The sequence below is a fragment of the Myotis daubentonii genome, chromosome 11 (assembly GCF_963259705.1).
Source record: "Myotis daubentonii chromosome 11, mMyoDau2.1, whole genome shotgun sequence".
NCBI classification, from domain to species: domain Eukaryota; kingdom Metazoa; phylum Chordata; class Mammalia; order Chiroptera; family Vespertilionidae; genus Myotis; species Myotis daubentonii.
This window is the reverse complement of record NC_081850.1, coordinates 63910852-63935885: the sequence shown is the minus strand read 5'-3', so window position 1 is coordinate 63935885 and position 25034 is coordinate 63910852. Positions and strand designations below refer to the sequence as shown.

Sequence of the window (25034 nt, the reverse complement as noted above, 5' to 3'; positions counted from 1 at the left end):
TAGTATTAAATAAAGGTTCCTGTTAGGACTTTACTATGTGTTTCTTAATATAAAATAACCCTCTACGCATTTGGGACTATATTTTTTTTCCTGATCTTTATGTTATCAATCCTCTTTTTTTTTTTTTTTTTTTTTTTTTTTTAGTCTTTGTCTGAAATAATTTCACTCATCCTTTTGATTTTAAATTTTTGGTGTCATTTTAGTTAATACATTTTTGCCTATAAGCAAAAATTGATGAATTTTGTTTTAACATACTTCTTATAGGGAAACTTATTACTGTTAAATTTATTCTTATAACCAATATGTTTGATCTTATTTCTTACCCCTTAGTTTTCTCTTTGTTATGGCTTGCCTTTTCCCACCGGTATTTAGTCACACGGCCTTTAGTAAATTACATAATGTCTCTAAGACAACAGTTTTCTATTTGTAAAAAACAACACACGTACAAAAATCGTTAATGCTTTAAAAGTGCCTGGCACACTGAATGTGTTAACTACCATTTTTATCATTGTTGCTAAGTTGAATGATATGGAATTGTTGGTATTTGACTCCATGTGACCTGTTAAAATGGCATTTTCATATGGCTCAATCTGATCTTCTTCCTGGACTTTCCTTTATTTTCTGTCTTTTTCTATGCATTGTTTGTTTCATACATTCATAGTATTTTGACATGGCCCAGTCTAGAGTTCAATTTTTAGAGTGTTTGCTTTTATGTTTCCAAATAGTTTCATAAACCTATGTTTTTCTGTTGCCCAAAGTCAAAGAGCTAAATAACTTTTAAAAATCTGTACAAAAATGAATTTAACATGACTATTTTTCTTGCCTTCTTACCCCTTCCCAATTTTCATTATATACATGGTGTCCCCCCCCAAAAATGTATACACACACTTTAACAGCTGATGGCTCAATTTTGAAAATGAAATGTATTTTAATAAACACTGCCTTTATAATTATTGAAAGTATGTGTATATATTTTTGGGGACATTATATATATATATATATATATATATATATATATATATATATATATATAATTTTTATATATTTTACCTGTTAACTTAAACTTTAAATATAGTTTAGGTTTTGTATCCTGATTTATAATAAAATCTGTAACAAATATTTCATACGTGTCTATAATTAGCTTTGAGCTTCATTAGCATTTGCATCCATTTAGGTGCCTTGCTTTGTTTGGCTGGCTTCACAGGTGCCTCCCATGTAGTTGAGGGATGTCCACATATTTATGCATTCTCTGCATTTCTGAATTAGACTCGCTGCCATTATTTTTGCTGTTTGTGCACTTTCTTGAGCATTTTGATGGGTAATTTGAAGAATTGTATTGGGACATTAGTTCAGTGGCTTCCAAAATTTTTTCACCGTGACCCATCGTGAGAAATGGTCATACGCACATGAATAAAACTCGAGTTTCATGTTATTTACTACATACAGTAAACTGTGCTTCACCCTTGTTTTTTTCTGTGATACTCTGTACATTTTTATTTTAAAAAAGTGCTGGTCATAATCCAGAAGTTTTGAACACACTGATCTGGTCATGGACTGAAGTTTGAAAAACACTGATCTAGCCTGTTGCTATTTTGTGTAAAATTAGGGTCATTCGCTATTTAACATGTCTTTATTATGTACAGTTCCAGTTCCAATGCTAGTGGCTGGGAAACGAGCAGTGAATAAAGCATCATTATCATCTGAGGCGGAAAGGAGGATAGTGGCCAGATAATCACTCAAGTATCTATGTACAAAATGTGATGATTTCTACAAAGGAAAAGACTAGGGAGTTTCAAAAGAGATTAAATGGGGAACCTCATCTGACTTTGGGGTGAATCAGGATTTCCCTAGGGAAGTGACATTTGATTAGCGCTGCAGAATGAGAAGGGGTTACCTCTGTGAAGGGACGTGTTGGGGTGTGTGCGTGGGATTGCAGACTCATGGAAGAGTTGAGTAACGGGAGCAATAAAGTCCTGACAGTGAATGGCAGGGGGAAGGCAGTCCTTTCTGTTTGATGATTTGACATTTTTTGTGATATTTAATGGGCCTTCCTGTTTGTGGCTTTTAAAATTTTTTCTCTGGACAGAAGTCCAATAGGAATAGAAAGCATATTTTTGGGAGGTGAGTGTAGTTAAGTTTTGGTGAGTGAAGTCCAGAGGATTGGGTATATTCATAGCTTCCTGGTGGCTTAAAAAATGGGTAGGAATTATTGCTGTTAGGCTTTTTATTTTTATTTTTGTCAATATATTTTTGTTGATTTTAGAGAGAGGAAGGGGGAGGGGGAAAGAGATTGAAACATCAATGATGAGAATCATTGATTGGCTGCCTCCTGTATGCCCCCTACTAGGGATCCGGCTTGCAACCTGGGCATGTGCCCTGAAGGGGAATCAAACTGTGACCTCCTGGTTCATGGGTCAGCGCTCAACCCCTGAGCCACACCGGCTGGGCGGGCTTTTTATTTTTTGTTTACTTATTTTGTCCTGATAGGATTCAAGGGCTCATGCCTCTATCCTACTGTTTTAAAACCGTGTGAAGAGTTTTTAAAAAAGATTTAAAATAGGAAATTCATAAAGGAAGTTTGAGACTGAATGAGACATGCGACTAGGGTTTGAAACTAATGAGACCATGATTCAAGTGCCAGTTTCCGCTGCTGTCCACGGGGCCTCTGGCATTACCCAACCTTTCCAGCCTTCAGGGGACTTAGAGTCAGTTTGCACAAATCATTCTCCCCATTGTATTATTCAGTGACTCTAAGCTAATTATTTTTAAGTTTGCTCTGGCTGTTTAATCCTCGAAGAAATGACGCCATGCCATTGAGCACTTTTAGTCTGATAAGCTCAAACCAACCGGGGGAGGACTCCAGGCATTTGCATCCTCGTGTGCATGGTGGGGTGGGGCTCAGGTGGCACAAACACCTGCACATTGTACAATTCGCCACTGCTTCTCCTAGACACACTGAAGACTGGGCACAGATTAGGACCTAGCTGGGCAATTACTTAGGACTTCAACATCATAGTTTATAGTTTGCCCACACTTGAAATTAATGTTTTTAACCTTTCAGATTCAGTGAAGGTGGATAAAACCATGGGTTTATATGCTGAATGCTTGCATGGGGGGGAATGCTACAGTATCAGAGTTTTTATATGTAATCCACATTTTATGAAAACCCAGTGAACAGTGAGGGATGCTAGTTCACAGAAATTTAAAGGGCTAAGGAATCATATGGAGGACCCATTCAGTTTCAATGACTGTAATTAGGAATATTTGATAAAGAATGGGTTTTATGTGGAACAGAATGAAAATAAATTATAATCATAAAGTGCTCATTATAACATGAGCACTTTATTACGCTCGTTCTTATTTTTGAGGAAATTATATTGGAGAAAGAAAGATGAGATGAATGCTTTTGTATTTGAGCTCTACCTCATTCCTCATTCATAATAAATGTTTATTCAGGAAGTCCAGGTAACTGTGGGTATTTTACTTAGTGTGTTTTGGTGCTGATTCATCAGCTTATACTCCTTTATTTTCTGTTGAATAGCTTCTGAGTAAGCTGATACTATATGGCAATCTAGCCAGGAAACCAGGCTGCTGATCTGGGACAGGGCAGGGACGCGTTGCAGTGTTTGGGATCATGCTTGGCATAGGCCCAGGCAGGTAATAGGCACAGATGTTGCTCAAGGCTACACGGAGTTGGAGTCACAGGGTTAGGTTGGGTTCAAGGCAGATAAGGCCAGAAAGAGGTGCAGAGTATCCGGGGGAACTGCCGAGGGGTCCAAGGAAAGGCGTTCTGCAGAGCCCTAAGAGAAAGTTGTATAGGTGAGTCTAAAGCTCCCTGGAGGAATTTTATTTTCAGAGTTGGGAGCAGCAGTTGAACATCTCTGCTTGTTCAAGGGAACCTCTGCTCTCAAGCAGGGCTTTGTCACCATGACCCTGGAAACACAGTCCCAGCAACTCTTCAAGCATTTGGCCATCTCAGAGTTGGAGGACCAGGAATCACAAATCCTTATCTGATTCAGGTATTAGGGATCTTGTTGATTACCTTCTCTAGGAACAAAAATAAGCCCAGATTTCATGTCTAAATATATTATTCCTCCAGGAGATTTATTATAAAACATATTTAACATTCCACTAATTTTTTGGCAAAAAAAATTATCAACTCTGGCCAGTAGCTATTACGACAGAGGTGAGTGGGCAATTTTGGGTTTATTCTAATGCAGGGAGAATGCGCAGTATCATTTACCTACTGAAGTACTTTCCTTTTTCCTTCATCCCTTTTTGATGCTGGAATAATTCAGCAGGTAAAAATCTTTCAGTAAACACGTCTTAAAGTATTTAAACCTATTCAGTTCACTAAAAATATTTGTTTTCTTGTAAAAAAAACTGCTTAGAATATTCTTACAAATGTTTAAAAATTATTTTTGAAACCACATTAGGGTAATATTTAAATAAGCAAACACTCACATTTGCAGTTCCTTAATGTAATATACTTTTCATTTAAACTTGGTAGTTTTGGGCCTATTCCCTTTATGGCCTATTTTATGGTCTACTTCTACATAGAAGCAACAAACGTGTTTTTGTTCTACTCACCATTTTCTAGCTACTGTTATACATGGCATCATAGTCTGAGTCGTTATATTTTTAATGACATTAAGTTGTTAAACTGTTGTTCATTCAAATATTGTCCTATTTTTGAACACTTAGTTTTATTGCTCATTTATTTACTATTTTAAGAACAATGCAACCAACAACTTTTTTTGAGAGTCATATGAGTTGGTTTTCAACTAGATTAAAAAAGACTATTAAGAAAACTTTTTTTTAAAAAATATATATTTTATTGATTTTTTTTTTTTTTTACAGAGAGGAAGGGAGAGAGATAGAGAGTTAGAAACATCGATGAGAGAGAAACATCGATCAGCTGCCTCCTGCACATCTCCTACTGGGGATGTGCCCACAACCCAGGTACATGCCCTTGACTGGAATCGAACCCGGGACCCTTCAGTCCGCAGGCCGATGCTCTATCCACTGAGCCAAACCGGTTTCGGCAAGAAAACTTTTTTATGACAAAAGTAATCTGTGTTCATTGTAGGAAACAAAGAAAAATATAAAGAAGAAGAAGGGGAAAAAGCAGCTATAATGCCCACTTGAGATAGACATTGTCAACTTTATGGGGTCAATTTTCTTTTACTATTTTATGTGGTTGAAATCCTACTGGGTACGAGTAGCCTGATCTTTGTTTTAATAGTATATCATAACTAGAGGTGACCTTAATTCCATTCAGTAGCTCTCCCTCCCTGCAGTGAATACCTTTGTGTGCGAAGCTTTTCTGCATTTCAGATGATTTCTTGAGGATAGATGCCCAGTTACAGAATTTATGTCTCCAAAGTCAGGGGTGATTTTTATGAATAGCGGTGAGAAATGAATAAATCCATCTTTAAAACAGTGATAACAGTTCATATTCCTACCAGCAGAATTTGAGAAAAAATTAAAGATATGAATTTGTATGAATGGAATGTGGATTTTTAGACCTTGGAAAATGAGTGGAGCAATAGGAAACTTTAATACTCGTCAGCCCTGGATGACACGAGCGGAACTGACCTGACCTCGTTAGTGGATGTGCTCCTCCCCACTGTGGCGATACCCTCTCCACATCCCCCAGCGATGGATCCTGACAGAGAGCATCTCCGCAAGGCCTCCCTGGGCCCTCCTCTGCCCTTTGAGTGTGTAGATTTTAATGTGCCATCAAATATTTTGGTTTGAACTACTTTCACTGTATGAACTGATTGTGGAGTATCCCTGGCTCATATACTTCTGCAAAAAAACTGGTTAGTTACTAGAAAATGGAACAGATAATTTAAAAATGGAGCACAAAGAGTTAAAAACTAAACATTATTTATACCTGGACTTGTTTAGTGTGCATTCCTCAGAGTAGTTCCCATAAGCTTTATTTCCTTCCAGATTCCATTGATATTGAGGTCAGGGACCACTTTTGCTCATTTGGGGAAATTAAGTTAGCTTCCTAAGGAGGTAATTTACCATTTCATTTATAACTGGAAGTGATCAAAGGGATACAATTCAATTTGACATTCAATTAGTGATCACATATTAGACTAGGGAGATACAAAGGTGAGTAAGGTGCAGGCCTTATCTTCAAGAAACTCCCAAATAGTAAAGGTGTGATAAAGGCAATGCTAGAAGTTAGTACCCGTGTTTGTCCCTACTGAAGATAAAGAAATATGGTAAGCACAGGGAGGAAGTGCAGGAGGATAAAGTGAGCGTGAGTTTAAGCAGAGACCAACCCCGAGGGTCTGCCTCAGGGTCCTACCCATGTGTTAGAAAAGGGCCCCACATTTTACTGTTGTTACTGGTAGTTGACATGGAGGGGACACAATCAGCTGTATGATCCAGAGATCCTCTGAGGATAATGACTAAACAAGGGACACAGCACTTCATGGTACTGGGAGGAGAGAGGATTTTATCTGTGGTTCTTTACACATTAGATATGTGAGTGTAATGAGCAATTTCTCTAAACACAACCTTTACAATGAATATAACAGTGTTTGTTTGTTTGTTTTTAAAAAACAAAACAGTGTTGCTCAATGTAGGTCAAGGGCATAATTCCAAAGCTTATCTTGGAAAAACAATTCCATAGGAGCCAAAGCAAGACAGTTCAGACAAGTAGCTCGTTGCTGGTATGGCTATGTCCAAAGACAGAGACATTCCACATTCCTTGTGCAATGGTGGGCTAGGTACCTTTCAGGATCTTGCCTATGAATGTTATTTCTCACAAAAGAATATTTTTGGTAGGTACTGAGTAGTACAAGGCTTATCCAACTCAACACTGTCCTTTGCTTATCGCCAGTTAAGTGGCGATCTGTGTAAATGTCAGCACCAGTGACGTGAGGGAGTAGTAAGAACAAGGATCAGCCTGTGACCACAGGTATGTGGGCTGTGGGAATGCCCACAGGCATGTTCTGTAGTCTTTTTGCTTCAAGGAGTTGAAGGAAGAGAAGCGAAAGCTCTGACCTTTTATGCCTTTGGCTAGAGTTTGCAAAACTGGCAGTCTGTGTGCCAAATGAGTTTGGCCCCCTGTTCTTTTTATTTGCTCAATACAAGGTTTTAAAAGATGACATAGCAAGGTAGGCATTACGATTGGTTCTAGTGCAAGCATAGTTTCTATAGCATGCAAAATTAAGATCTGATTTCACCAGGCACTTTATTTATTTACGATACCTGGTTGGTCCCTATGGGAATTTGTGTTTGTGACACCTGCCAAATTATGGTCACAGTATAATGTGAAGTATGTGTACGTTTCAGAGGCAGCATAGGCTAGGTAGTGATTAATCTGGATGGGGAGGAGGGTCATAAAAGGCTTCACTGAGAGGTGATTCTGAGTCTGGGAGTGAAAGGATGAAGTAGGTGTTTACCCAGCATAGAGTTTGGACAAGGGAGATTATTCCAGGAAGAGCCAAACACATGTGCAAATGCATGGATCAGCATTATGTGTTAGGGGAGTTCTGAATAGATTCAAAGTGCTAGAGCTTAATTAGCAAGGTAGGTTACAGCGGAAGTAGGAAGTAGCTGAAGGACTCAGTATGCTGTGCCCAAGGAGGTTGGACTTAAGTCAGTGGGGAATCATGGAAGGGTTTAAAACAGAGCATTTGGCATGCTAGATTTCTGTTTCAGGAAGAGTATTCTTCACAGAGCCAAGCGAAATGGTGGTAGGTGGAAGGGACTGGAACATCCTAGCAGAGTTAATTAGGACCTGAATTAAGGCAGTGATAGTGGGTTTGGAGAGGAGGCGGCAGATGAGAAGATACTTAAGAGGAAGAATTGACACAACTTAGTAGTGGAGTAGATATGGTAGGTGAGGGAGGGGGAGAAGTAATGGTGAACGAATGGTGATTCCATTGCCTAAGATGGAGAAGTAAGAGAGAGTAAGGAGGGCCTTGGGAGGGTATGAGTTTGTTATGTCTGCCATAACAAAGGACTGCAGATGAGGTAGCTTAAACAATGGAAATTTTTATCACAGTTGTGGAGGTTAGAAGTCCAAGATCAAGGTGTCAGCATGGTTGGTTTCTTCTGAGGCCTCTCTTCTTGGCTGGTTAGATGGTCATGCCCCTGGGTCTTCACATGGTTTTTCCTCCGTCTGTGCATTTCTGTGTCCAAATTTCCTCTTCTCGCAAGAACAGTAGTCATTTTGAATTAGGGCCTACCCTAATGACCTCATTTTAGTTTAATTACCTCTTTAAAGACCCTATGTCCTAAAAAGGTCAGATTTTGAGTTACTAGGGATTAGAACTTTAACATAATCTTTGTCGGGGGTGGTGGGGGGTGGTGGTGGGTGGGCGGGAGGGGAGTTTGTGGGGGAGGAGACACAGTTCAGCCCATAACAGGAAGAATGAAGAGGATAGTATGGTATCTGTTGAGAATATACAGAGGACAGTGGTGGTTCTATAACGCATTAGGTATGTGAGAATGCAGCTCAGAAAGGAGTTTCAGATTTGGTAGTTAAAACCATGGGAGTGGATAAAGTTTGGCCAGTGGTACCCAAACTTGGCTTATTCTAAGAATCACTTGGGGGAGCTTTAAAAATAAACCACATCCAGGAGCCCCACTTCCAACCAATTGACCCTGTCTTTGGAAGAGACACCAGGGCAGCCACATGGAGATTCTAATATGCCTCCAAGTTTGAGAGTGTGGTAGGTGAGTCAGAGATGATATGCGTAAAAATGGCCCACATCATTCAAGTGATGGTCGGTAGGGAAGAGAAGGACGGGAAGGGCAGAACTTAAGGAGGCTTTTTAAGTTCTGATTTCTCCATGATGGCTATGAGTTATGAAGCTTACCTGAGAGGACCAAAGGCTTAGAAGAGATACCACAGGAAATGGAAGAGAGCAGAGAGAAATGACAGCATTAAAACGGCTCCTCCTGTGGGCTCTGCTGAGATTAGAATACATGGATTAGCAGTGACATCTTCATCTTGTCCTGACGTGTTCTCCACGGGGACCTCTGGAGGCTGTGAAGGAAAGCAGAACCGGAAGTTTGGAGTTTAATCAGAATTGGGGTGTTAGAGCACAGGAAGGGGTGTGGGGAGTAGCAGGCTGGTGACAGGGGAGCTCATGCGGTGGACCATGGCATGAAGGCTGGACATGAGGAGAACAGAGGCTGGACAGGGCTGAGGAGCAGGGGGAAATGGAGGGGGCAGGAAGCTGGGTAATCTGACGTCCAAGAGCAGATGTAGTGTGAGTGTAGACATCTGTACGGATGTTCAGTTCCAGTTAGAAAGGGGATTTTGAAGTGTCATGGGGGTAATGAAGGGCTAAGCAGAGAGGTCAGACTCTCAGATATGTTGACATTGCCCTAGAATCAGTAGTCGGCAAACTCGTTAGTCAACGGAGCCAAATATCAACAGGACAACGATTGAAATTTCTTTTGAGAGCCACATTTTTTAAACTTAAACTATATAGGTAGGTACATTGTTATTAACTTAATTAGGTTACTCCTAAGGCTTAGGAAGAGCCACACTCAAGGGGCGAAAGAGCCGCATGTGGCTCGCGAGCTGCAGTTTGTCGACCACAGCCCTAGATAATGACTTGCTTGATGACAGAGTTGTTTGGAGGAGGGAATGGAGGGTAGGGGGCACTTACTAGATAACCTTTCATGTCCCAGCCTCATGATTTAGCAAAAATGTCTTTTTCTGAGTCACTGCTAACTTTTTGTTGTTTTGGAATTAGAATACAGCGAGCTGGAAAGCTGCCATTTAACAATCCCATTTTTATTGATCCCCTTGTAATTGTAAATGTTTAACAGATTATGGCCTCTTTAAATGCCTTTGGAATGCATTAATGCATGTTTCAGAGAGTTTACACAGAGGGAAGTCCCACATTGGTAAAAAAAAAAAAAAAAAAAGCTTCTCTCTATATCACTGATCTGCCTCCACCAAACAGCTGGCTTCTGAGGCCTGTACTGGGCAATTATGACAGGAAGGACAAGAGTTACCAAAGTTCTTTTTAAGGTAACATTAATTGGATTCATCTTTTACCGCATGCCAAAGGTCATGGTTATTACATTTACCATTTCGGTTTGGAGTTTAGCCTCTTTATTGTGGATTTGTCGGTCCTGGGCATTTTTGGATTTAGTTTTGTGGTAGGATGTTTTGTCTGCAGTTTGCATCTGTATTTGGAAATAGAATGAAGTGCAGTTTTAAAAACTAGGACCCAAAACAATGGAAAGAATTTATGGGCACACTTTGTGTTCAGTGTTAGGATTTTGTCTTTGATATTTGAGGAAATAAGTTTGACCCTCTTCCTGGAATATGCAAACGACTCCTGAATTTTTGTTGTTGCAGCAAATGCAGACATCAACTACTCCCCCTTTAACTGCTTATCCGCGGAAGAACATTTTCTAAATTGCATAAAGCTTCATATTAATGTGATAAAACTGAAAAATTAAAATTGTAAGAGTGAAACTCCAGAGCTTTCACAAAATTACAGGCTGAATCCAACTAGCGTATCCTGTACAGTCACAGGAATTCCCCGTCTCTGCTGCTTGGGGTTTTCCGTCCTTCCTTTTCCCCTCTCATTCCTTGCCTTCCCTGTCCTCTCCTCTTTTTTGGCAGGTTCCTCAAAATTGAACAGTTTCCCAGCTTTTTACCACGTATTTCCAAGGAACGAATGTGAATGAAGAATTGTTTTAGGCTGTTTATTTCCCCCAACTCAACCCCTTGAATAGTATGCCCCTCTCTTCATTCTCCTACTACGTCACCTGTTCGTTCTGTTCTTTTCTTTAGGGATAAGCTCGAACTGGAACTAGTAAAAGAAGGGATTAGCAGTCCCTGGTTTTTAATCCCAGTTTACCCATCAATTGAAACAAACCCAGTTGTACTAGTCATTTCATTTCTGCCTTCGTGAGCTGCCAGGAGATAGTGATAGAGAAATAGAGAATGAATGAATGCGTTTGTGCGTGGTCAAGCAATAACAGTTTGGCATCATGGGTTAGGACATTGGTTCTCACTTTTTACTTTGCATTAGAATCACCAGAGAGTATATTTAAAATACAAAGTCCATTTCGACAATCTGGGAAAGATCCGGGACTTGTTAACAAATTCTACCCGGTGGACCATTTTCTTTGTGCAACAGTGGGTTTGGGGAACTCTAATTTTTATAATTCTTAGTTTCATAGTAGGAGCATTTTTCAAAGCTGGACCCATTTGAAATGGCTGTGATATCAAACCATAGACTTCATTTCATGAGAGTGAGTTCTCTGACCACCTGGCAGTTAGAGTGAAAGCAAGTGAGATGTTGGTTTCACTGGTTTCTGGGTTGGTCTGAACCACCCAGCCAGGGTACTGTACTGTGTTGGAGGTGCCACCCTTTAAGAATTTCAGTGTTCTCATGGAGAGTGGGAAGGAGCCGTAAGGATCGGTGACAGAGGACTTATCGGGAAGAGGAAAGAAACGGGTGACCCGATCTTTATCTTCATCTGCCTGATAAACCTTCAGGTGTCTGAAGGATGAGATTCATTCAGCTTGGTTACGGAAGAGCAGCTGGGTCCCATGCCTGGTTTCCTTATCCTTAGCTACTGATGTATCTTTAAAGTCACATGCAAGTATATTGCCTATGGTCTGAATTTTTATTCCTGAGTAAATTAGAGATTTAAATCTGTGGTTTCTAGTTCAAGGGTATTGTACACAAACACGCAAATCATTGACCTGATGTGGATTTTGATGCCATTAAAGGGAAGTGCAGCCTCCAGGCATTAGTAGCGTTGCCCCGTTTTTCTTGGTTGCCTTGGTCTTTTTCTCTTATGTTGAAAGGCCATAGCGAGTGTTGACTTTCTCCCTCTAAATGGCAATAATTGTAAATTTTAATGTGTTTTCAGATAGGTGGTTTTAGCCCCTGTCTTATGTTCTCTTGCTTCCACTGCTCCGGTTCCCAAGACTCGAAATTGAGTCCAGATGTGGGTCAACATTGAGAAGCCCTGACTGGCTCTCTTGTTCTCTCCTTCCCCAGATGTTAATGCAAGAAGGAAACGGCAACACCGGGGACAGCCACTATTAACGTTCTTGTGTTATTTCTGCCCGTCATTCCCCTGCAGGCTCTTTATGAGAGCTGCACATATTTTTGTTCTGTGCTTTCAGGTTTTAACATGTAAGGGCAACACTGTCCCATAAAGTTATGTCTCTGAAAACATTGTATACAAATCTATGGATATGCTGCATATTTGATTTCAGTTTTGATTATTTTATTTTTTTAAAATATCCTTTCATTGATTTTTTAAGAGAGAGAGAGAGGAAAGGAGAGGGAGAGAGAGAGAGAGAGAGAGAGAGAGAGAGAGAGAGAGAGAGATCGGTTGTATTCCCACATGGATCAAACCGCAACCTGGGTATGTGCCCTGACCGGGACTTGAACCAATGACCTTTCAGTACACAGGACAGTGCTCAACCTACTAAGCAACACCGTCCAGGGCCAATTTTGATTAGGGGGTTTTCTTGCACAGAGTTCAACACAACTGACCCCCTATGTACCCACATGCAAATGTTAATTTTTTTTATAATCCTCACAGAAGGATATGTTTTTATTGATTTTTAGAGAGAGAAGAAGGGAAAGAGCTAAATATCTCTGTGAGAGAGAAACATTGATTGGTTGACTCTCATACATGCTCCTACCAGGGATCAAACGCACAACCTTTTTGGTGGACAGATGATGCTCCAACTAACTGAGCCACCTGGCCAGGGCTAACCAGTTTTTCTTAATTGTGAAATAACAAATAAAGTGTATAAAATGTAAACTTTAAGAAAGCAATGAAAATGTAAAAAGTATGAAAATTATAAATCATGTAGTAACTTAGCATCCATAATAAAACCAATGTTAATGCTTTTTTATTTTTTTATTTATTGTCTAAAGTTTTACATATGTCTCCTTTTTCCCCACTTGCCCCCCCCCCCCCATTCCCACCCCGGGCAAGCCCCCACCGCCCCAGTGTCTGTGTCCATTGGTTATGCTAATATGCATGCATACACGTCCTTTGGTTGCTCACTAACCCCCCTCCTTCCCCTGCCATTTGTCTCTGGATCTATTCTTGTTCATCAAATTATGTTGATAATTATATCACACAGATGAGTGAGAGCCTGTGATATTTATCTTTCTCTGATTGGCTTATTTCGCTTAGCATAATGCTCTCCTGTTCCATCCATGCTGTTGCAAATGATAAAAGTTCCTTCTTTTTTATAGCAGCATAGTATTCCATTGTGTAGATGTACCACAGTTTTTTAATCCACTCATCTGCTGATGGGCACTTAGGTTGTTTCTAAATCTTAGCTATTGTAAATTGTGCTTATGAACATAGGGGTGCATACATCCTTTCTGATTGGTGTTTCTGGTTTCTTGGGACAAAAGAGACAAGAGCATACAATGGAGTCAAGACTGTCTCTTCAATAAATGGTGCTGGGAAATTTGGTCAGATACATGCAAAAAAATGAAACTAGATCACCAACTTACACCATACAAAAAACTCAAAATGGCTAAAGGACTTAAATGTAAGACGGGAAACCATAAAAATCCTACAAGACTCCATAGGCAGCAAAATAGCAGACATATGTCGTAGCAATATCTTTACTGACACAGCTCCTAGGACAATGGAGACTAAGGAGAAAATAAACAAATGGGACTACATCAAAATAAAAAGCTTCTGCACAGCAAAAGAAACAATCAACAAAACAAGAAAGCCCACTGCATGGGAGAACATGTTTGCCAATGATATTTCAGATAAGGGTTTAATCTCCAAAATTTAAAGAGAACTCATACAACTTAACAAAAGGAAGATAAATGGTCCAATAAAAAAATGGGCAAAAGACCTAAATAGACACTTTTTGAAAGGACATACAGAAGGCCGAGAGACATATGAAAACATGCTCAAAGTCACTAATCATCAGAGAGATGCAAATGAAAACAACAATGAGATCCCATCTCACACCTGACAGAATGGCTATCATCAACAAATCAACAAACGAGAAGTGCTGGAGAGGATGCGGAGAAAAAGGAACACTTGTGCACTGCTGGTGGGAATGCAGACTGGTGCAGCCACTGTGGAAGACAGTATGGAGTTTCCTCAAAAAACTGAAAATGGAACTCCCATTTGACCCAGTAATCCCAATGTTAATGCTTTTAAATATCAACTCTTTATTCCTCTGTATTTATACATATAATTTGTGTGGTCATTGATTAGATACTATAGGCAAAAATCATCCAAATTTTTCTGAACTAGAAATATTAGCTGTTAACACTTTTTGTATATGTCTTTTAATATATTCAAAGACATAGATATGTTCAGTATTATTTTCTTTTAATTTTTAGTAACTTTTCTTATAAAAGTGATATATATACAATTTAGAATCCCTAAAAAAGATAAAAAACATAAATAAAAAACCTGACAGAAATCTTTCCCCTTAAAAATAAAGTAATAATTTTTAAACTAGTTCTCCCAAGTATGTACATGTCTGTAAACTCATACTTTTTATCAAATAAAAATGACACGAATATATACTGCTTTGTGTGTTCTTCCTTTCTTCCTTTCTTTTCTTTTCTTTCTTTTTTACCTTAGGAATGTATCAAGCATTTTTGTGTCAATATATGTTCCCAGTGTGGATTTCTTTTTATTGATCTTGCGTTTCCTGAGTCTGAGGGTTTCTACCACCAATTCGGGGGCATTTTTTGTCCATTGTTTCTTTGAATAACGCTTTCCTCCTGCTTTGTCAGTTCTCTGGTTCCAGATCACCATGTAGGCGTCTTTGAGACTTTCCTGATCATTCCTGATCATTCCTGCCTATGAATCTCACTTCTAAGTTTACCCCTGTGCATCTGTCCTCCATTCTTATCAGTTGCACTTGGATTTAACTCACTCATCATGTTTCTAATTTGAAATACCATATTTTTCTTTCCTAGAAACTCAGTTTGGCTCTTTTTCTAAGTTATGTGATCACTTTAATATAGTCTGTATCTGATAATTCCTTTATCTGTAGACTTTGTCTGATTCTGCTATTTGTTGTTTCTGATGACACTTGTATGTTTTGGCTTGCTTCCTCGTGGTGTTTTTTTTTTTTTTTTTTTTTTTATATGTGCTCACATTTCTAGAAACTTTTTCTCTGGGAATTCTTTGACAACTTAAGGTGAATCAGTTCAGGAAGAACTTGTGCTTGCTTCTGCTGGATGCCTCAAGGCAGTGGTTCTCAACCTTCCTAATGCTGCGACCCTTTAATACAGTTCCTCTTGTTGTGGTGACCCCCAACCATAAAATTATTTTCATTGCTACTTCATAACTGTAATTTTGCTACTGTTATGAATCGTAATGTAAATATCTGATATGCAGGTTGTATTTAGGTGACCCTTGTGAAAGGGTTGTTCGACCCGCAAAGGGGTCGCGACCCACAGGTTGAGAACCGCTGCCTTAAAGGCACTATCAAATCACATCTACATCCGTTTCAATATTTGGCTTCAGATTTAGGGGTGGCCACACCTATGTATTAATTCAGGTCCCACATGTATTAAGGGTAAGTGTCTGGATATAAGTTCTCAGGGGAGACTCTTTCCTACCTACATCCAAGACGGAGAGAGTCAAGTCTCCTTACCTTCTCCCTATGTGACATGGGTCAGTATTTTTTCCTCTAGTTCACCTGTTGAGGGTGGATGTCCCAGCTTTAGAGGGTTTTTATCTGCCTTTCACTTTCCACTTGATTCTGCCTATCAAAGTCAAAACTACAAGTCACCTGGGGTTGGAGTATAACTGATTGCTAACTTCAGTGTTCTTTTACCTTGATTGATTTCTTGACATATTTTAGCTTCTTAAGAGGTTCATTACTTTTTTGGCCAACTTGTGTGTGTGTGTGTGTGTGTGTGTGTGTGTGTGTGTGTGTGTGTGTGTATTGGGAGGGTTTTCAGGGTAATTTGTCCTCAGTATTTCCAGAATGGAAGTCCACAATATAACTTTTTAATAGCAGGACATATTTCATCCTTCAAATAAATGTTGTTTACTTAAATAATTTCCTTCCTTAGAACCTTAAGGTTGCTTTCAATTTCTCTGTTACAAAGGATGGCCTTATATAGCTATCTTAGCGTAGGTTGTTGATTATTTCCTCAGGATAAATATCTTGAAGCAGGATTGCTAGGTCAAAGGCTATGCTTCTTGTATTTTTTTTTTTTTCAGAGAGAGGAAGGAAGAGGGAGAAGAGATAGAAACATGAATGATGAGAGAGAATCATTGATCGGTTGCCTCCTGCATGCCCCTTACTGGGGATCAAGCTCGAAACCCGGGCACATGCCCTGACCGAGAATTGAACCAGGGACCTCCTGATTCATGGGTTGATTCTCAGCCACTGAGCCACACCGGCCAGGCTGCTTGTTTGAGTTTTGATAGAGATTGCTAGAGACATCCTGCAGGATCAGGACAATTGCTCTATATTGAAACTCGCAGTCCTTGGAAGTGCCAGCCTTCATTAACACTGAGTGTTGTTAATTTAAACACATCATCAATGTTTTTGGGGAAAATACATTTAATTTTTAAAATTTAGATTTCTTTGATCATTCAAGAGGTTAAGCACAACTTTTTTAAAAGACTCATTTGTATCTGTTTCTGTCAATCATTTTTTTCCTATTAGGCTTATTTGTAGGTTTATTTTTATTTGTTTCAACTGCATACTTAACATATAATTTTCTGTTGAAAACTTAAGATATTAATGGCCTTTCTTATGTTGTAAAACATTTTTTTCAGTGTGTATTTCCATACCGGTGGGCAAAAATAAGTTTACAGTTATGAGTATGTGAAACAAAGTTTATTCTTGTATTATTTATTAATAATTGTATTATTTTCCATCCAAAAAAATCTTGCCCACCTCTTATATCTATATATAAGCTTTAAATTTTTAGTTACCTTTATCAGTATTTTATGTTTTTTGCTTTGTCATTTTGCTAAAATAGCCACTCCTCATTTTAGGACGATGTAAATCTTCTATTATGTTATTTTTTACGTTTTTTTTTAAGGCTTTATTTTTCATAGAATTTATGTGAAGTAAAGATCTGTCTCTCACCTTCTACCACTGTGAATTTATTATTCAAGTGGTTTGCCTGTGTACCTATTTGGAAGTATGATTTGGATAAAGCCAAATAATTTTGGACTTTTTTCACGTTGAGGCTGTAACTTTTGAAAATGAATCGGCGTGGTGTGGGATGGGTAACGTAGATATTTGTACAGGGAGTGGTGCACCTGGAGAAGAAGCAGGTGAGTGTGTGAAGAAAGGCTAGATGAGTTAGGGGATGTGTTAAAGAAGAAGGTTAGCTCTCACGCTTAACCATCACAGGGCCATCCTCCCACCAATTTGTGTGTGTATATTTGTTTTCCTAATGGCCATTGGGAATAGAATGGGTGGGATTTACTAGGGAGGCTCTTGCGGTGTCAGGTTTGTAGTGAGTTGAGAAAGCTGGGAAGACTTTATATTGCCAGCACTTCGTTTCTTGTGTGGTATAGCCTTTTGTGTGCAGTGGGGGCTCAATAAATATTTGTTGCATGAATGGGGGAATAAAGGAGATTCACTGGTTAGGAAATAAAGTTAAGTTGTGTTTAAATACTTTGGATTTTGGGGTAAACAAATTCTCTAAGTCATTTTTCATTTTTAGTGGCCATGCATCTCCATTTATTTCTCCCCTTATTACTCAACAAGCCTTACTGAGGACTGTTTATATGCCAGGCACACTGAGCATTAGAATAAAAAGATAATTATGGTGCTGTTCAAAGTCCAGCAGTTGCCTCATAAAAGAGTGGAGTTTAGTGTGATGAATATTATATCTTATGTGCAAGGTACAAAGATGAGGGCATATAGGAGGGCACAACCAACGTACTGCTGATGGTGATGTGTGTGTGGGTGACTAAGAAGGGGAGTTCTGAGACTTGGTAATAAGACTGGAAGATACAGAGTTCTATAGCGCTGTGGATGGGCAATGGAAGAGAGTGTTTCTTTCAGTGACAAGAGAGTATGGAAAGGCATGAAACAGCACAGTGTTTTCTAGGATCTCCAAGTAATTTGGTTTGGGAAACAATGGAAGATCTGCTCATGCATGAGGCAGAAGCCAGATCACGGGAGGTCTCCCGGAGTGTGCACAGACATCTAAAGTTTGCCTCCTCCCTCCCAATTCTCCATAATTGAAAGGACTTCTCTAGTTTTGTCAGTTACATCATTATGGGAGGTTAAATTGGAGAGGGACAGAGAAGTGAAATAAGATTAGCGATAGAAACCCTTGCAATTGTCCCCGGGAAATGACCTGAACTAAGTGACAGTGGGGCCTGGAGGGGAGAGAATGGATTTGAATCTGTTGGAAAGTGTGTAGTCAATAGAATTTAGTGACATGCTCAGTGTAGGAAAGTAATAAGTTGAATTTGGCACAGTTTTGAATTTGAGGTTGTTAAATGAAATGCATCAGAGTGAGAGAATGTTCTGGAATGGGAATACATATTTAAGAATGTTCAGTCTGCAAGTGTCTGTGGGATCCATTGTTATGGGTAAGATGGCCTACGGAGAGTGAGCAGAAGTAGAATAGAAAAGGGCCAAGCAAAGAACTCGGGGGAACCCAGATCCTCAGAGGAAGAGGATCTTGCAAAGATGCCTGAGGAAGAGCAGTTAGAAAGTTGGATAAGAATCAAGGGGGCATGGTGTCATGTGTAGGGCAAGTTTAAAAAGACAGTGATTAACAATGTAAAATGCCGCTCAAGGGTCAAGTAAGATAAGGGCTGAGAAATGTCCTTATTTAGAGGTAAGTGATCTTTTCTCAAAATTTTGAATGGTGAGGCAGACGCCTTGTGCATCGTATAAGGATGCTAAAGAAATGAGCACAGACTGTTCTTCCATATTCTTGGCCTTGAAAGAGAGAGAGGGGTGTGGAAGGAGAGGGGGAGAGGAGGAAGTAGTAGTTGGGGTCAAGGGAGGTTTTTTTTTTCCTGTTTTCTTTTAAAATAGGATTTATAGCATGTTTTTATTCTGAGGGCTGAGAACTGAGGAGAGAACAAAGCTGAAGGTGCAGAAGAGAAAACTGGGTGAAGCAAACTTGAGTTCAAAGCTGGATATGGCTGCCGAAACCCGTTCGGCTCAGTGGATAGAGCGTCGGCTTGTGGACTGAAAGGTCCCGGGTTCGATTCTGGTCGGGGGCATGTACCTGGGTTGCGGGCACATCCCTGGTAGGGGATGTGCAGGAGGCAGCTGATCGATGTTTCTCTCTCATTGATGTTTCTAGCTCTCTATCTCTCTCCCTTCCTCTCTGTAAAAAAATCAATAACATATATTTTTTTTAAAAAAAGCTGGATATGGCCAATTGAGGACTAGGATGAGGGAATGTATTCCAAATCCAGCGTCGGCCTAAACTGGTGACTGTTACTATCATTGGAAGATATAGTTTTTTGAAGCAAGCATGTCCCAACTGTTTATGGCATAAAGAACTGTGGCAGCTATAGGCTGGGTGTATGATAAAGCCTTCCTGGAACAGTTATTTGGGTATTTCCCCCTAAGCCTGAATTGTGGGGATAAACTGTATTGAAATAATGAATATGACGTGGATACTACTAACAGTGGAAGAATATTACATGTTGGTTGGAACAGTGGTCAAGTAATATGTAAATGAATTCCATACTTTTGGATTATTGCTGCTTAGCGTAATTCTAGTTTCCATTACATTCTTGTTTCTGTGAGCCACAAGAACCCGGAGTGCAGGAGGAAGTTCTGGGGGACAGTTACTAGGCTATGTGGTTCCAGCATCCTGCCTCACTCCCACAGGTGCTTGTGTCGTGTTCAGGCTCTCGCTGTGTGGGATGGTGCTCTGGGGAGGAAGGGAGCCCTGACCCTACCGTGTTGCCTAGGCATCTGGGTGACTGCCCACTCTGTGATTGCTGCCACCACTTTTTAGTCCCGGCACCCCAAATCATAGTTCACCTTACGCCATTCCCCTACCCTCCCAAACAGAAGGAAGGTTTCCTTTCACATAGGAAAACTCTGTAAGGCCTCCTCAGAGGTGACTGCATGTTTGTAAAAATAGCCTTTCTCTTTCAGTGTGTGGTCCCTTCTGTGAAGCAAATTGCATTAGGTTTCCCCACAGAACAGGCTCTAGGATGAGTTGTCTGTCACCCCGCTGGTCTCACTCTTGCCAGCCTTCATCTGCACAGGCACTGGAGGTGCCAGCGTGCACGCATCCGCTCTGTCCTGCCTTGGAGTGTTCCGGCTTGCCTACCGAACTCCAGGGATCGGGGCCGCCATCGTCTGCCTTCCTCTGTTTGAGAACGGATCTCTGTAGTTTAAATACTTTCTAATTGATTCCATAGAATTTAAGGATTCCCATTCTAAATGGACTTCTGATGACCATGCCTGGATTCCCAGAGTTCTTGACCTGGGCATTCCCATAACTAACACTTCCATATTTTAAATTTTTATATTGTTTTTATTTTTATTTTTTATAATTGATTTCAGAGAGAGGAAGGGAGAGGGAGAGAGAGATAGAAACATCCATGATGAGAGAGAATCATTGGTCGGCTGCCTCCTGCACGTCCTTCACTGGGGATTGAGCCTGCAACCCAGGCATGTGCCTTGACTGGGAATCGAACCCTGACCTCCTGGTTCATGGGTTGTTGCTCAACCACTGAGCCACACTGGCCCGGCAACACTTCCATATTTTAAAGAGAAGTCACACTCCCCTAGTACGTTAGACTTTGGGTGGACACATGATTCCAGAGCTGCTTCTTATATTCCTCTTTTCCTGGCAGTTTTAGTGGCTTTGTTCTATTAGCCTTGGCAGGGTAAATCCCATCTGTAGTTATGGCTTTCGATCCTCTGCTTTATCCTGTTTTGACTCAGGGTAAGAGAGTGCCCACCTGTCCAGCTCTCAAAAGGTGAGGGATATTGCTTTACACTCATCCTCACGGTACCCCCCTTGTTATTTTACATCGTGTGATACTGTCCCCCATTTTAAAAGATACATTGTTTCTGAAATATATTCCCACTTGCTTCTGGTTTTATCAATGAATATTGTCTGGCAAAATGAAATTTATTTATTTTGCCTTAAGTTAACTGCAATACATATACAGGGTGGATAAAAAGTAGGTTTACAGTTGTGAGTATGCGAAACATAGAGTTTATTCTTGTATTAATTGTTATTTATCAATTATCGTACTATTTTCCATACGAGCAACGGTCAACCTACTTTCGCCCCACCCTGTATGTATTCAGGTGATTTACTGTGTAGTGTTCAGATTGAGGTGGCTTAGAAGTAAGTTTGAAAATTGATTTCTCCAGGGAACTTTACAAGGAAAGTATAATACATGAATATGTCATTAGAACCCTATTTCTTTTTGAGGAATATTAGTTAGGACAGCCCAGCATTTCCATGTGTTTGATTCTAACATTAAAGTTAGAAACACACAGTGAGCAAAAAGACTATTAGCTTATTGTAGCTGTCATAATGTATACATAGTTCTAGATGCGTTTAGTTACATTTCATTCTGACTCCAAAATGACAGAATTCTCTGGAGACTGCGTTTTGCAGAAGAGAATAATATCGCTTCCATTTTAATTGCAAAGTAACAAAGCTTTTTCCACTTCAAAACTTTTGTGGACCGTGTGCCAGCATTATCCAATGGAAATTTTTGCAATGATGGAAATGCTTTATTTTTGCACTGTCTACATATGGTATGCGGCTTTCTTATTGGACAGAATAGGTCTAGATTTTGGCGTTAAAACCATCCCCCTCCTCCCCCCCCCCCCCCAGCATTTCCTAGCTGCGTAGCTCTGACTGATTTCAGAAGGCTTATTCTTTTGGGCAGGCACAGCCCCCCCACTCGGCCACACAGCTGGAAACGTCCTGCAGCGTTTCTAGATCCACGTCGCCAGACCCCTGAGGCTGTGTACCTTGACTGCTGAAACAGGAGAAAACCCTGGTTCCACTCCCCAAAGAAGTCTCCCCAATCAATACTAAGAGACTAGGCTAGTGACAAAGAAATTCTTCGTGTTAGAATTCTCCCTGTACCCAGATCTTTTAAAATTGGACTTCTGTCCTTCCCTACTCAGGAGTGAACCAGCCAGTGGATTATTTATTGTGCTTACTGATTTGTTATTATTACTTTTTAATACACACACACACACACACACACACACACACACACACACTATTTTAGAGAGAGAGGAAGGGAGTGGAAACATGGATGAGAGAGAAACATTGATTGGCTTCCTCCTGTATACCCCCTACTGGGGATCCAGCCTGCAATCTGGGCATGTGCCCTGGCCCGGAATCGAACCTGTGATCTCTTTGTTTATGGGTTGACGCTCAACCATTGAGCCACACTGACTGGGCATGCTTACTGATTTATGAAAAAATTTCTTTGCACAAAATTTCTGAAAGTGCAGGGAGGAAGGGGGAATAGTGGATCACTGGTTGATTCAGAAAACAGAATTGCACAATACAGGGCCGCTCCCCACTGCTCTCATTGGTCCCCACTCTTTATTCTGGAAAACGAGGCGGAGTGGGAGAGGTTTGAACCTTCTTACTTCTAGCTTTTCCTTTTCAGCAAGCAAAGCATTCACTGAACTCTGCTTTTAATTGAGCTTCATCTTCACTGTTCTTAATAGATACTGCTCCCAGGTTCTTATAAAAGCCTGGCTGTTATTCTTGGTTTCAGAGCCATTTTGAGGTTAGTCTTTTTGTTTGTCTTCATGTGTATTTTAACTGGAAATTGGGTGGAGAAGTAGCAAGGGCTGATGTCATCTTTATTCAGAAGTCGGTTTATGACCAGTTGCAAGATTTATTGATTTAATCATAGCCTTGAGTTAGTGAAATGTCTCTGGGTTGCACTGAATGATTTTAGACTTTCACATTTTTTTTTTTAGACTTTCATGTTTTTTTGAGAAGATGGATACGGCCACACAGAGAATCATTTAGTATAAAGGAATTATCTTTTGACAGAACAAATTCTATTTCCAAATGATGTCAACTCTGTGTCCACATCTCTCCTCCTTCTTTTAACTTCAAAATTTAATAACATAGAAAAACATTTGTATGAATGAGATATTGCCTTTCCAGTAGAGCTATCCTATGACCTTATGCTCATGAGCAGGGAGTGAGCTTAAGAAGCCTCAGACCTATTGGCCAGTCCTTTTCTTAAAGGAGACCTTGCTATTGACTTTGTCAAAACTGAAGCTGTTGCTTTTGGCAAACGCCTTCACCGTGCAGATGGGCAGCATTAACTAGCTTCATTCCACGGGTTAATTCCTATAATGATGTGGTGGGGACATTTCACAGCTCTCTTATTCTTGTGGACACACAGTGAGATGGAATCCTGTTCAAAAATAACATGTCCTTAGTAGCTTCAAAAAATGGACATATAACATATTAGTTTCAGGTGTACAACATGATTTGATTATTTGTATATATTGTTAAATGATCACCACCATAAGTCTAGTTAACATCCATCACCACAAATAGTTACAATTTTTTTTTTCTTGTAGTAATGAGAACTTTTAAGATCTATTCTCTTAGTGCAGCGGTTCTCAACCTGTGGGTCACGACCCCTTTGACGGTCGAATGACCCTTTCACAGGGGTCGCCTAAGACCATCCTGCATATCAGACATTTACATTACGATTCATAACAGTAGCAACATTACAGTGATGAAGTAGCAACGAAAATAATTTTATGGTTGGGTCACATGAGGAACTGTATTTAAAGGGCCAGAAAGTTGAGAACCACTGTTAGTGGCTTTCCAATATACAATGCAGTATTCACTATAGTCACCATGCTGTACATTATAGTTGCAGTTAAAGTTTTTATTGCATAATTCGAAAGCTCCTTCCTGAGAAAGTTTTTGGCAACTCTCATAATTGGATAAGTGAAGCGGCCCTCCAATTTGGATTACAGTCTAATGTATTTTGATTTTTTAAAGAAAATGCCAAATTTTCTTTTTGTGTCTCATATCAAAAGCACATGAAACTACTTTTTAATCAACAGCACTGAACAGTTAAGACCCTTGTCAGAGCCTTCAGCCGAATTACCTACCTTCCTGTTGTATCAAAGGCCATTTGAGACAACTGGCTATTACACAAACAGTCCAGTGAGTGGTTCTCAAAGTATTGTGCTCAGACCAGCAGCACCAGCGTCCTTGAGAACTTGTGAGTAAATAAAGATTCCCAGGTCCATGCCAGAGCTCCTGAACAGAAACTCAGCGGGGTGGGGCCCTGCCATCTGTATTGGAACAAGCCCTCCAGTGAATTCTGCATGCCGCATGCTGCAGACGGAGAACCACCGATCTGACGCAGTAGTTACCACATTTGCCTTTGAACCTAAGCTCACTTTGGACCCATTAAAATACAGGTTCTCGGTTTCCATTCACATCGTCCAATTCAATAGTCTGATTCCGTTGGGCCCAGGAATCAGTGGCCCTGCTGTTATATGTATGACGATCTGTGGGTTTGTCACATGTGGCCTTTATTATGTTGAGGTTATATTCATTCATAATTTTTATCAGGAAAGGATGTTGAATTTTGTCAAATGCTCTTCCTGCAGCTCTTGAGAGAGAGGGTCATATGATTTTTATCTCTTATTAATATGGTGTATCATGCTTATTGATTTGTATTTGTTGAACCTTCCTTGCACTCCAGAGATAAATCCTACTTGATCGTGGTGTATGATCCGTTCAGTGCTGTGGTCTTACTCTCTCTTTGTTTTGCTAGAATTGTGTTGAGGATTTTTACATCCGTATTCATCAGGGTTACTGGCCTACAGTTTTCTCATTGTGCCCTTATCTGGCTTTGGTATCAGGGTAGCACTAGACTAGTACAATGAGTTTGGGCATGTTCCCTCCTCTTCAATATTTTTGAATAGTTGGGAAGGATTGGCATTAATTCTTCTTTATATGTTTGATAGAATTCACTGGCGAAACTCTCTGGTTCTAGCCTTTTTTATCCTGGGTAGTTTTGGTTACTGTTTCAATCTACTTACTTGTTATCTTTGAATTTTC

The 25034-nt window shown here is 40.0% G+C and overlaps 1 protein-coding gene across 4 annotated transcripts in view; it reads left to right on the top strand.

Annotated features, from left to right (window-relative positions):
• The window catches only part of LPAR1 (lysophosphatidic acid receptor 1), a 118935-nt gene that overhangs the window by 12059 nt on the left and 81842 nt on the right, over positions 1-25034 (top strand). The window contains exon 1 of one of the 4 annotated variants that reach the window (XM_059657628.1): positions 6859-6940. The exons of the other annotated variants lie outside the window; for them this stretch is intronic. The gene's annotated coding sequence lies outside the window, so the exon portion shown is untranslated. Of the gene's footprint in view, positions 1-6858; positions 6941-25034 lie in introns of those variants that run through there. 4 annotated transcript variants of the gene reach the window in all.